The sequence below is a fragment of the Contarinia nasturtii genome, unplaced genomic scaffold (assembly GCF_009176525.2).
Source record: "Contarinia nasturtii isolate CC-2019 unplaced genomic scaffold, AAFC_CNas_1.1 Cnas_scaffold_695, whole genome shotgun sequence".
In the NCBI taxonomy this organism is placed as follows: domain Eukaryota; kingdom Metazoa; phylum Arthropoda; class Insecta; order Diptera; family Cecidomyiidae; genus Contarinia; species Contarinia nasturtii.
This window is the reverse complement of record NW_022198046.1, coordinates 8380344-8394504: the sequence shown is the minus strand read 5'-3', so window position 1 is coordinate 8394504 and position 14161 is coordinate 8380344. Positions and strand designations below refer to the sequence as shown.

Sequence of the window (14161 nt, the reverse complement as noted above, 5' to 3'; positions counted from 1 at the left end):
AGTGCTATACATATATGTACGGTTTGCAGTGTCGAAGAAGCACACCGTTTCATTTCACGTTCATTGTCATTACCATCGCTATGTTGTTGGAGTTTATTACGTGAAAATGTGTGACAGCGGAATACTGTTGATTTTTTTTTTCGTTGTTGCTCTCTACGGTTTTCTGTGCTTTGCTTTTTCTCATTTATGTATGATATCGTGTTGTCGTTGTAAACAGCGCGCGTTTTCGTTGTCACTGCTACTTTTTCCTTCCTTTTTTGTTTTCACTTTATTTCCTTCTGGTTGAGTTTAGCTATTTTTATTTGAGTTTGGGCTGAACTGATTTCGATGACATGAACTTTGGCAACGCTTCCGTTAGAAAACCAGGCTTTCCATTGCGTTCAAAAAAGAGAAATAAAGGTAGAGAGAGAGGTTAATAGGTTTAATCTCATCAGTATTTCAAAAAAATGCCATAATATCATAACATTTTGATATTTTTCTCGTCCCTTGTTGAAATTTGTGTCACACTCACATGACAAATACGCTTCTTGAATGCAGGATTTGCTACAAATAAAACAAAAAAAAAAAACTGTGCAAGAAAAACAAATCATATCTAAATCCTAAAAATAGGTAAATTCGATTTGAATTTCAAAGTTTTCAACATGTACATGCACGCAATGTCGCACGCTGTCAATTCAAAAGCATCAACGAAATGAAAAATGAATGACATGAATTCGTAATTAAGGCGCGAACGAGATGAATGGTGGCTTATGATGTGATGGTTATGATTTTCCATTTGTCATTTGTCGCATGACTTTTCAAGCGTTGCCAACTTATGTGTTTATATTGTGTTTGAATGGTTTGAATAACGACTGACAATAGTACTTATTTTATTCAATTCCATTCGAATTGTAAACGCGTAATGCGTACAATAAATGTTAGATGTGCTTTGAAAATAATTTTCGCATTGTTCTACATAAATTGAAAGATTTCAATCTTAATTTGATTATGGGGTGAAGATAATATGTCATGCCTATGCGGTACACGGTGCTTGCGTGTTTGGTACATGCGTACAAAACTAGATCAAATAGTTCTTGGGTATTCATTTAAGTGATAAATTAAGTAAACGCTCTTCAACTGCGTACTAAATTGTGACGATTGATTGAAATGGGCACCCACATTCCAAGCCACTCTCCCAAACTAGAATGCAATCGACAACGATGATGATGATGACGACAACGGAGCTATGAGCATATTAACAGTATCTCGAAGCTATTTGGAATTTAAACAAACAAAAAAAATCTCGTTTTTCAAATGGCTTTTTATCATATATGGAACAGGTCATTTTTCTTAATAGGAGATAGAGAATTTTTAATCACGTTTGAATCTCGAGTCCCTCAGAGGCAAAAACTATGTGAAAATATAAAATAAATGGAATCTAAACATTTTCAACACGAATTGCCCCTTTCGAAACAAACTCGAATCAAATGGGTTAATCAAAACCAGATTTAAATCACATGAATAATTAAACGTATCGTTAAAAAAAATTGAAACCGATTTTTTTGCGGAAAGCCATTTGCTTTCAAATTTCATCATCGCCTATGATAAATATCAAATTGTTTTTCGACCGTTTTTTATTTATACATTCAGTTTACCGATAATATGTGAAAATAAAACTACGTTTCTATCCTTATTACATTTCTGTGGCAAAGCACATTTTTTTTTTGAACTATTTCTCGTTTTGTTCGCATTTTATCGTCTTTGTTATTATTTTCTTCTTCTTCTTCTTAATTCGTGTTTTCAACTTGATGCAGAAAGAGTGTGTGTATGTCATAAGTCATCTGGGTGTATTGGTGATGATGCAGGCATGGCACGGTACGACTGAATGGTTATTTGTGTATTTATATTATACCCAAAAATATGCGAGCTATCTATTCAAAAAAATCGAACGAAATGAAAGCGAACGAGCGTACGAGTGAACGAGATAAAATAGTCAAAATGGATATAATATATCAATGTTATGTATACAAACAGTAAAACTTTCTTGACATTCAGCGCATTTCATGAATCGATTCGCGCAAAGCGAAAATGAATGTTGTTGCGTTATATACGAACGTAACGTACCGGCCGGTTGTGAGGTAGCCGTTGTCGTCGCAACACAATCAATGTTGTGTGTTCTCGGTGTTGACGTGCGAGCACATTGCTTTACAATACACAAACGTACAATTTGTGTGTGTGAGTGTGTGATGCGTAGTACTTGCCGCATTTACCCTACCGCATGTTCTTTGGCATTGTGTATAAGAGTTTTGTTGTTGCTGCTGTTGATATTACCCAAAACAGCCACAACATGCAAAGATGTTACTTGCTGTGCGAATGCTCTTCGTTTTGGCTCTAACCGTGTCTATCGATGTGTTTGTGTACAGGAAGAAAGCGTTGAAGCGAAAAAGTCCAATTTCATTGTAACACATTGCTCCGTTCGAACCATGCATCGTTTGCTCCTTTTGTTTGTATTTTTGTTTACCGCATGTGACTGTGTATATCTTCAGCGCATAATACACACAACCGCACCACCATTGCACACTCAAATTAAATATAGTATACACATGCGAAAATAAAACATTGCTTGTTATAGCATTGATATTCGTCATATGCGTGAAGTGATATATCTATAAACATAAAATGATGCATATAAGTAAAACCTTAATAGTCGAATAACACAATTTTTTTTTCTACTCTTCGCTGTGTATGCGGAACACACAAAAAAAAAAACTAAAATAAATGGATAAATATTGCTTGATATTTGAAATCTCTGTCGGTGTATGTGTGCATATTTATATGTAATTGTTCCTGTTAAGTAATTCTTCTGCTTTACTCAGCGTCGTATGTTTCGTTTGGTGTTGATGTTTTTGTCTCTCTCCCCTTCTATCTCATCGTCGTCGTCGTATATGCATGGTGTGTATGTTTTTTTTTCGGTTCTCCGGTTTGTGTATTATTCTTGATTCTCTTTTTGCGTTGCTTTTGCCATCTTTTGTACAAGTACGTGCATGTGGGGTTTTTGGATGTGTATTCGCCACTCTTTGTTGTTTTTTTTTTTTTCGAGGACCGATGTGCGCAGTCAAACATTCTGCAATGTGTACTATATCTTTATCGAATGAACGAAACAGTTTTTGTAGCAATTAAATGAAAAATGTTGATATTTACTTGCACATCGTAGGCAAACGAAAGGTCTATTATAGACATTGACTGTGAAACAAGAATGAAAAAAGAGTGTGTATGTGATATGAATGATACTCTGAAGAGCCGTTCGCAACAGAGAGCACAGCGAAATCCAAATGATATAAAATCGTTGCAATGACGATATAGAGAGAAAGAACTAAAGAAAAAAAACTTAACCGACAAAACCAACGAGGAATTATATTGACCCAGTTTAGGCGGATGGACAAGCTATCGATTGATATAAAATTCCATTTCGAATTTATTTTATTGGTGCCAATAGTTTGGTTCGATTCTATATATTTTTTGCCATTCCATTTCGCATGAATATTCTTGTAATGTAGTCGCTCTTTGATTGCCATCTATTGTCATTTCAATATTTCAGATAAAACGAAATGCTATTGTCATACCAATCATATCATCAATCGATCGAGTCTATTTTATAAAAACGTTTTTTTGGCTATTTTGTATCTGAAGTAGACATGTCGCACTCATATATATGACAACCACATTCAATCCACATCACGGGCAAAACGAAAATGACAAACAAAAAAACGTTAATCGTTGTCATTCAGTGTTTTCTGGTTATGTTAAGACATGAAAAACGAAGGAAAATCTTCTTGTAAGATTTTGTTGGCTGTCATTCAGATCGGCTAGTCAGAGAGCAACTACAGATCATTTATAAAAAGTTTTCCCGCTCTCCTTCTCTTTCATGTTTTTATAAGCAAAAGTCTGCATTTATCAAAATGTTTGTATATAGTTTTTTTTTGTAAATGAAATGAATTGAAAAGTGCCCACCATATAGTGTATGTTGTTCACAAGTAATACAAAATTGATTGTCATTTTATTTCATTGCTCACCAGTTCAATAAAATTCAAACATTTAGACAATCAATATATGCTGGCTGTCCAATTGCATATGGAATATCCGTTTTATTAGTGATGGATGTGCGTCTCACTTCATAATTTCGCGTCAAAATAAATCAAAGTAATTTTTCTGAGAAACAAAAATTCGAAATACAAAAAAAAAAAAACAATCTTAAATGTCTAGGCCAAGCGAAGAGAAAGAGAGAAAAAAAACCTGAACCGAAGACGCTCAACGGCAACTAATTTCGCATTTAATATTTACACGGGGTGACCGTCGTTTCTTCTATTCCCTCGTGCTACATCATAGCGAAAAATGTGCTCTCTCTCAAATTTTGACTTACAATAGAGAGTCGCTCTACAAAAAAAAGCAAATCATACGAATCCGTTGGTGTGTGTGTGTTTAGAAAAAGAGGTTCGATAAACTCTGCTGAAATTTCATGGTCACACACAAACACACTGACTTCGATTCGTTCATTCAGTGCGACTTTTTTTTAAAATCGCATTTGTCTATTCGGTGAGCTATAGAGCCGTCAATACACAGCGATGTACATTTATATCATATGCATGTGTTTGGTTTTTGTTTTTCATTTCTTTTAATGCTGTAATAACGCGAATTTCATTATTATTTTAATTTTATTATCTCTCTCACGTTCTTCCGTTCAGTTGTTTGGTTCGTGTCGAATGTGTTCTTTTTTTTTCATTTTCAAAACTGACTCTCCTTTAGTTGAATGAATTTAATTGTTCGTTGCACTGTGAATTTTCTCTTTATCTTCTTGGTCGCAAAAGTATTATAATTATTATTATGGCATTCATTCTAACGCACAGTCATCGCGTTGAAATGTGTCTCGTGCGAAAGAGTGTAGCCAATAAGAAAACAGAAGTGAGAGTGAGCAAGAAAAACGAATGAAATTCTATTTGATTGTGTGCATAAAACGCAATTTAATATTGTTTTTTTTTTGTTGCTTGTGATTTGATGTGCGTGGAACGAAGTATCACTTCTTGCCAAGGGAAACATATTTCTTTCATAATGTTATTTTATTTTTATGGGAAAATCATCCGTTCGATGTGAATCAAAATTGAATCAGCTTGCGGGAGCTTCATATCACAATTACTGATCCTAATCTATTGCATCGTAATCACGAAGAAGATGAAGAAAGTGTTGAAAAAAAAACACATAATATAAGCGAGAAGAAAAAATTGTATCAAAACCAAAGTAAAGGAGCAAAAAAATATGTGTGTTTTCGCATGCGAAACGAAAGCGACAGTGTATTAGGCACATGAAACGAAAAAAAAAACAGTTGAGGAAAGAAACATAAACACACATATTGAATGCGAGTATAAACAAATACAAAACTGCTCTAATTGAGCAAATCAAATTAATTCGCATATTTTAAGATTGTTTGCTGGATAAATTTTACATAAACTAAATGGGATATTTTGAAAGGCGAATGAAAACCGAGTTATCAGCAAATACACAACTGCCTGTTGTTTGTGTTTGAATATTTTAATTTTAAAGGCGTCGTGCGAGATGCTTATACAGCAATTTGAATGAATCGTCGATGATATTTTTTCTTGTTCACTCCGATTACTTCTATTCAATGCTGTGATTTTACTCTGTGTGTGCCCCTTTCCTTGTTCCTCATGCACATTTCCTCACTGTGGGCTGTGAAATGTTTCTCTCTTTTTTTGGTGAGCCATAAAACGTGCAATTCCAAGAGGCGAAATTCATAGCCAGTGATATGATAATTGATCATTCATTATATAAACGTGTTTTAAGCGAAAGAAATCGATGTCATTTGACAAACGTATGCGTTATTTTGTTGATTCAGTGCTCGATGATCAATTAAATTTGATAGCCGCTTTTTGTTTGTCATCCGATTTATTTAACATTCAAGAAAATGTCAAACACACCAAAATTGATGAAATCAAGTCGAAAATTACCAACGAATATAAAACGCACTTACAAAAATGCCAATTTTTACGAGTGTTCGGCATGTGTGTGTTACTTTGCATTGCATAATCTAATTAGAATTCACGTCCTGAACAACAAAAGCGTCATATCAGCGATTGTTGACGAAATTAAAGTTAATTGAAGCACTTAACAAATGCGTAGAGAAAAATAGCAAACGATTTACGACAATTTATTTGCAACGAATGGCATGGAACGAGTTATGTGTGTCTAGTAGATCAATTGTGAGAGTCTTCAAAAATCGAATATGTCAAAAATGACGGTCGAACGTTGGTTTTGCGTTGTCTTATGATAATGGTCGTAGAAATACGCAGAAAAATACAGGCAATCACTTAAATCGTGACCCTCGTTGAATCTATAAGTGGACGAATATATATACAATATCGAAATGAAGAGCGCAAATAGTATATAGTTTGTGATTTTTGTTTAAATCATACCAAGTACTAGGACTGTACAATACAATCTCAGCTAGCACTTTTATTTCTTTATAATTTTATGCCTTGAATACATGCACAATACACGAATATGACTTGTTCGCACATTCGCGCCACACTCTAAACGTTGTTGTTGGTTTTTATTGTGGTGCCGAGATTTTGACGATTCCGTGAATTACATTTAATGGGACCGAAGAAAGTGGGTGCAAAGCAAATGACCAACATAGAATAATAATGAAATTAAAAGCAAAAAAGCACACACACACACACACACTGGCACACACATCTACCGCCGCAAAAAGGGCAGATTTCATTTAAAATTTCAATAGAAAACCGAATTTAAGTATCTTGATTACGTGCGGTTGTTGAGTAGCGACAATGCGTCAATTTGCTTCGACTTTTGGTGTGTATATTATTATTTTGAAATGATTCGACCCTTAAAGAAGTCGAAACAACCATCAAATCTATTTACATACATGCGTCTTATTTACGTAATTAGAATTTAACATGCGCCCTCCTTCCTCCGTCTTGCTTTTGAAATCGGAACGAAAAACTGTGTGTGAGAAAAAAAGAATTCCTTCAATCAATCAATGTATGTTTGTCGACCGAAAACAGATTGAAAAATTACATTCTATAAATTTTGTCTGAAGGCCATATTATCAGGCATGTTTCTTTGTCATTTTATTTGTAGTTTTTTACTCTCTTTGAGCGGATGAAGTGTGTGTTTGAATTCAAACATCTAACACACAATGGGAAAAAGTAAGATTTTTTTCTTCATTCTATTTTTTTTCATTGGCTTCAAAATAGCTTCATTTTATTAAAAAAACAAGAATTTCAATTCGACAAGGAAATCATAGAAAAATATTCTCCATTTTATATGTCGTCAACAAGAACAAAAAAAGAATGCTTTTTATGTTTCTTCTTAATAAAGATTTCAAAGTCAAGTTTGAATTGCCGAATCATTTTTTTTTTACTTGAAATTGCAACGCCTATAAATTTGTTTATCACAATATATATCCTTTTGATTGAAGACATGTGAGGGAAGTGAGGGAGTTCATTTTTTATATTGTGTCATACTCAACCATCACAAGTTGTGAACTGATATTCAACACACCCACTGTTTTTGATGTCGATTTGTGGAGCCAATTTGCAAGTCACAACATTCTGTGACAGTGCCTATTCGCCCCCCATCGCATTCATAGCAATAGAACGAGAAAATATTTTCTATACAAACCTGTTACCATGGATTCCATTTGCCAAGCCAAAAACAATACACTTTCAGGCAATGTCTATACATTATACAACCAAAATGCGCTATTAATATGTGTGCCAAAATATAAATCTAAGCCAACTCACTTATTGTGTCATATTCATTTTCTGATGACTTCCTATTCTCTTCTCGAAATGTATCGGATCTGCTTCTATTACAATTGGAATAGAAAAGCATTTGAATATTTAAACGAATTCAGGAGGATCATTTGGCAGACTCTGAGTACTCGTCATATTACATCTATTACAGATAAGAACGCATTATAATCGAAACACACACACATGCTATCGGAAAAAGGATCTTAATATGCATAAACGAAATACGCATTAGTCAAATCAAAGTCTTGCTAGAATATTCCCAATACCATGCGTCGAATGGATTCGTGATTAATGCATACTCATCATAATTTTGTTTTCTCAATATATCGAATATATAAAAATGGTTGCCGATTGTAATATATTGATTTATCCAACATTCACATTTTATTTATGGCCATCGATTAGAAATTCAATTAATATAGCCGATATGGCTTTAATACCTTTTCATATACGTAGGTTGCTCCATAATTTTTTTTAAAATGGTACTTATAGTGTTGCCCGATGTAAACCATTGTCATATTCGTAAAGTTTGATGTTTTGGTATGTATTCGTGCCCTGAACCTTTTGTCGTACGAACGCTATTTGTATTGTTTACAGTGACTGGTAAACTGCGACTCAACAAAAAAATGAATTTTACATGTGAAGATTTTCGTAAAATGATTTACTACGATTTTCGAAGTAAATTATCTCAACAACAGTGTTTCGATCGACTTCATTTGGCCTTTGGCAATGAAGCACCAACCCTTCAGACAATTTATAACTGGTACCGAGAATTCCGTTGCGGTCGTAGTTCGCTCAAAGACGAGTTTCATACAGGTCGTCCAAAATCGGCTGTTGTGCCACAAAACATCGATGCTGTCAGAAAACTGATTATGGAAGATCGTCATGTGACCTACCGTGAGATTGAGGCATCTTTGGGCATTTCATCCCACAGCATACATACAATTTTGCATGAACATTTAGCCGTAAAAAAGATTTGCTCTCGTTGGATCCCACATAAATTGACCGACGAACAAAAAATGGCTCGTGTGAGTTGGTGTAAAGAAATGCTCAAGAAATTCAATCGTGGTGCTTCAAAAGACGTTAATAAAATCGTCACTGGTGACGAATCGTGGATATATGCCTATGAGCCCGAAACGAAACAGCAGTCGACTGTATGGGTCTTCCAAAATGAAGATAACCCAACGAAAGTTGTTCGAGCAAGAAGCACTTCGAAGCGAATGGTCGCCTGTTTTTTCGGGAGAAGTGGTCATGTGGCAACCGTTCCACTAGAGGATCGTAAGACCGTCAATTCTGATTGGTATACCACCATTTGTTTGCCCGAAGTGTTTGGTGAAATAAGAAAAAACAACCACCGTCGCAAAATAATTCTTCATCACGATAATGCGAGCTCTCACACATCTTTTCAAACTACTCGATTTTTGACCGGTCAAAACATCGAACTGATGGGTCATCCACCGTACAGTCCTGACCTGGCACCCAATGACTTTTTTTTGTTCCCAAGCGTGAAGAAAAAACTACGTGGTCAACGATTTTCGACACCAGAAGAAGCAGTTGAAGCGTTCAAAACACACGTTTTGGAGATATCAGTTTCGGAGTGGCACGAATGCTATGACAAATGGTTTCATCGAATGCAAAAGTGTATCGATCATCTCGGGGAATATTTTGAAAAACAATAAAACCATTTTCGACAAAAAACAACTGTGTTATATATGTTTTTAAAAAAAATTATGGAGCAACCCTCGTACATATATATTGCTATTGGAAATATAATCTCATCAATTCTTGATTCGAATGATGGATTTTCGTTTTGCCAAGTAATATCGCGTGTCATTGCCTATTTTGTGTACTGGTTCCGTTTGTGCGTTTATTTAATTTAGTCAAGTTTGTTTTGTTGTGTTGAGTTGTTGTATTTGACCGGTGGGTCGGCACTTGTTTCAGTATCGACACACAACGAAATAGAGTTATGAGAAAATTCAGAAATGCACGGGAGACAGAGCTCTTTGATAAATGAAATAAACGTTTCAATACTATGATTTAATGAAAGAAGACAGAAAATAAATACGCACCGTCCTGCCAACCAAAAACGGATATTTTCAATGAAAGGTTTTGTCACGAACCAGCAAATGGAGGACTTTTATTTCATGCCGTTTTCGTAGAAATAATCCTATGCAGATTCACAATTGACAATAAGCCAAAGTGTATATATATTCGACGTAGTAATGGAGTAATGCGATTGATATTGCATTGCTCGTTAAATATCCATGTGACTATTGAGCGGAAATTGAACTGTGTACTTTTGCTTTTGTTTTTATAACTCTAGCTTCGGTTTTATTCGCTCAAGATTACCAAACCATTACACCTATAGATATAAATGCCATGATGAATAAATGCCGGAGAACACACCTTTATGGTTACAAAAGAGCGATAGAGATAGAGAGAGGGAGGGAGGGAGATAGAGAGAAATAAAAGAAAATAAGTAATAATTTTGTATTTGTGTGTCAATGCAAGAAGAAGATGTGTTTTTGGGCTTTTGTTTATTTTGCTTGTTTTCGCCCCCCTACTAATAGTCGTTTTGTGCGCATCGAGCACATATAATTAGATACATTCTTTTATAAGAGGTGATCTATAAAAATGGATATTTCGTTTTTAATCAAATATTGTTGTTTGTTGACTTGCACTCCTAAAATAATAAAAGATAAAAAAATCATAATTTATATTGTTATCACGCTTTGAGCGAAAAAAGAAAACAAGAACGGAAATAGAATACAAAGAAAGCAAATACGGTTCAAATTAATGACGACCACTTCATTTGCACGTTTCGAGAGCCAAACTCTTGAGAATAAGATCTTTTTCATTTTCATTTTAATTAAGTTCTATTTTTACGTAATCTCCGACCGCTCATTTTTCATTTATTCTTTCACTCCATATTGTCTTGTCGCTTTTGCTGCCATCCCATAAACAGTCCCTTCTTGTGCAATTTTTCGGAATTAAATGTCCATTTTAAATTGTCTATCAGGCAATGTCTATTAATTACAAAAAGACGCAAGCAAACGCACATTTTTCCACTGTGTTCAACAATCGACAAAATATATCAACACAAATAGTACTATATAAAGTGGTAAAGAATGAGTAATTCAATGCTTTTTATTCTGTTGTCTATACTCTTTTGCTCTATATTTCAATTAAGCAAACGATATCGCATTGTTTACCCAAAAAATTCATTGGTGTACAAGAAAACAAGAATGAGTAAAGGATTTATTATTGTTTGCCATGCACCAAATACAAAACATACACATACATATATTGTACTTTTTCGAGGAAAAAAAATTCTAAATGTATGCGGTGTGCACACAATCGTCTGTGTAAATGTTATGTCAGGGTAAAAAAAATGAGATTTTTCATTTTATTGACACAAGCTACTCATTTTGAGCACAAAGTTAATACGCAGAAGGCGTGTATACTGTTAATAATAAATGTCCAAGTGTATGGAAATATAGAGTACAATGCATTTTGAATTGAGCTACCTTTCACTCACAGGAACCAACTGCTACGCAATACTAATTCGTACACAAAAGGCACATTACAACTCAATATAAGTAAATGATCTGATTCATCTTCAACCAATAACGAAGACGCCACCTAGGACATACTCAAACTAAACTAACAACCAGTTCAATAACAAATTTAAGATTGGTTGTCAGTTAAGTTTGAGTATGGAATGTCCTAGGTGGCGTCTTCGTTATTGTTTGAATATTGCAAGCATATAGCGTTTCCAAACTTTGTATCAACCACATGGCCTGAGCTCAAAGCTTAGTTGTTCTCATTCTTTAGAAAATACAATACACAGACACACACAATGATTCGGATGAAAAATGCCCAAATTTCGCGCTTTATGAGCATCATTCTCTGTCTCTTGTTGCTTTACTTTTAACGGTACTACATTCATACGTGCGCCTATTCATTTTCTCCAACCGTTTTATGATTCGGATTATCCCATTTGTCAGTTTTTCTCAATGGTTCGCCGAAGAAATGCGAAAAAACTGCTCAAAATGAAACGCTTTTTTTGACCAAACATAATTTTTTGGGATAAATGAATAATTTTCATGCGGGTTTTTTACGACTTTAACTCAATTGATTTTCTGATGCCGGATAATGGCCAATATGGTCGACCATTCCATTCTTTTTCTATTTGTGTTTTTCTTTCTGCTTTGTGAAAGGAGTAAAGTTTTTAGAAGCGTGCATTTATTAATACTCAAGTTGGTTTTGCATAACAAACGTAATAAAGAGGAATAGCACACCCATTTCAATAGGAACGCCGGAATAAGAGAGTTCATTGGCTTTTTTGTGCATATTACCTAAAAACAGAGAGCCAACAAATATGCACGGGTTCTCTCGTGTTGAAATGTCAAAATGCACGAAATATATATTACAAATTCACAAATGAAGGAATATAAAGGCAAAAAAAAAGTAATACGCATGAACACGCGGATGAAAAAACAACAACAATACCAGATACCGATCGAAAGGAAAAGAAGTAATAAAAAGCGAAGTTACGAATGGAGCAAAACAAAAAAACTACTGAAACATGTCGTCATGAGATTTCTACATACGCACATTTCTTTGGATTTTTGTTGAGAATGGGAGCGATGACAAGAACAGCACAAGATGGAGAGGGAGAGAGAGAAAGAATGAAAAAATCAAAAGAAGTTTAGTTGTTGTTTTTTTTTTCATGTTAGCGGTAGCAGAAGCATTTTGTAGTCGGCTGCATATAATTTGGGAATAAAAATGGGCTATTGCCGAAAAAAAAACAGCACAAACAATTATTATGATTGCTTCAAATGTGAGTAAGCGAAACGGAAAATGCACGCGAAATGAAATGTAATACGAAAATGAATAATCCAAATTGGTTCCCTTGTCGCGTTTCCCTTTTTTGTGTCCAGCCAAACGCGAGAGTGAAAATAAAGAGATGCCATACAATTTTTGGCAATAAACAAAATACTTGTTGGTTATTGTTATTTGTTTTCTTTCTTTTGGATTCCCATTCACTCTCACACTGTCTCTTTTTCTATCTTTCTCACTTTCTAACTCGTTGTTGCTCGATTTTGGCCGTTTGCCCAAAGAGAGAAAGACTCTGCTATACATATTCGCACCATAAGTAAATATAAATTATGCCGAACTTTTTCCACATTCAATTTGATTACTTTACGCAACTTTTCTCCGAAAAAGGGCTTGCAAATTGCATTTTTGGAAAGAACGACAAACACAACTGACCACAAATTTGATTGTTTTTCTGGTCAAAAATGGAAATTGAGGTTTTACAATGTTTTTTTTTTTCGGTTTGCGCAAAAACAAATCGAAATATCATCTCACACAAAAACAATGATACTCCGTCACATTGAATATTGAAGCATTGGTTCAATAACATTTCGGCGAACAGTCTCGATAAATTTCTCTGCTATTGAGTATATCGAATTGAATCGCTGCTGTTACGGTGATGAACAAAAATTTGCTCGAATGTTTTTTCATACACGAAACAGCCCGACTGCACTTTATTTGGTTTAATTGCGCACATTTTATTTCATGAAAGAATCTCTTGCGTTCGCCATATAATCGTTTTATTAACAAAATGAACTACTTAATGTGTAAAGCCATCTTCGTTTTGGCGGAATTTTATGTTCATTCTTCGTTCTTTTCGTTTGTTTATGGCCGAAAACAAAAAAGTCCGCACGCCATGAGCGTGTTTCATCGTTTTGGCATTGCATTTTATAATATTTTCTTTGCTAATTGTTTGAGTCATAGCGCTTGTGGCAATATGTAACGAAATGCAATAGTTTGTCTTTGCTCGATTGTTGCTGTTGAAGCAGCTATAAATCATATGTTATTAAGAATTTTAATTTATAGCTCTGCATTTTTTTATTCTCCATATTTTGCATTTGCTGTTTAGCTTCATTCCACTCCATTTCATATCATTTTGGATAGAAAAAGACTTGAACAAACGCTCATTCAACAACAATAGAATTATAGAAAAGTTTCAATCAAAGATTGCATGCCACAAAAATGAAATACGTACTACATGAACCAGTAAAAAAAAAAGAAAAAAAAATTATGCATATCACAATTTTAAAGGAAATGGCAAATGAAAAAGCAATTTGTTTCATAAAAACCACGCATAGAACTGAACATTGCGAACGTGAAGTGAATGAGAAAGAGTATGGAAGAGAGAAGGAAGTGGCAAACCCCAAAAAATTAATTATGTGTGAAACATATGTTTGATTATATGTAGATTTTTGACGTGTTATCACAATGTGAATGGCATTATTATATGATGA

At 34.4% G+C, this 14161-nt stretch overlaps 1 protein-coding gene across 2 annotated transcripts in view; it reads left to right on the top strand.

Annotated features, from left to right (window-relative positions):
* LOC116341177 overlaps positions 1–14161 on the top strand; it is a 57799-nt gene that overhangs the window by 1965 nt on the left and 41673 nt on the right. The window lies entirely within an intron of this gene.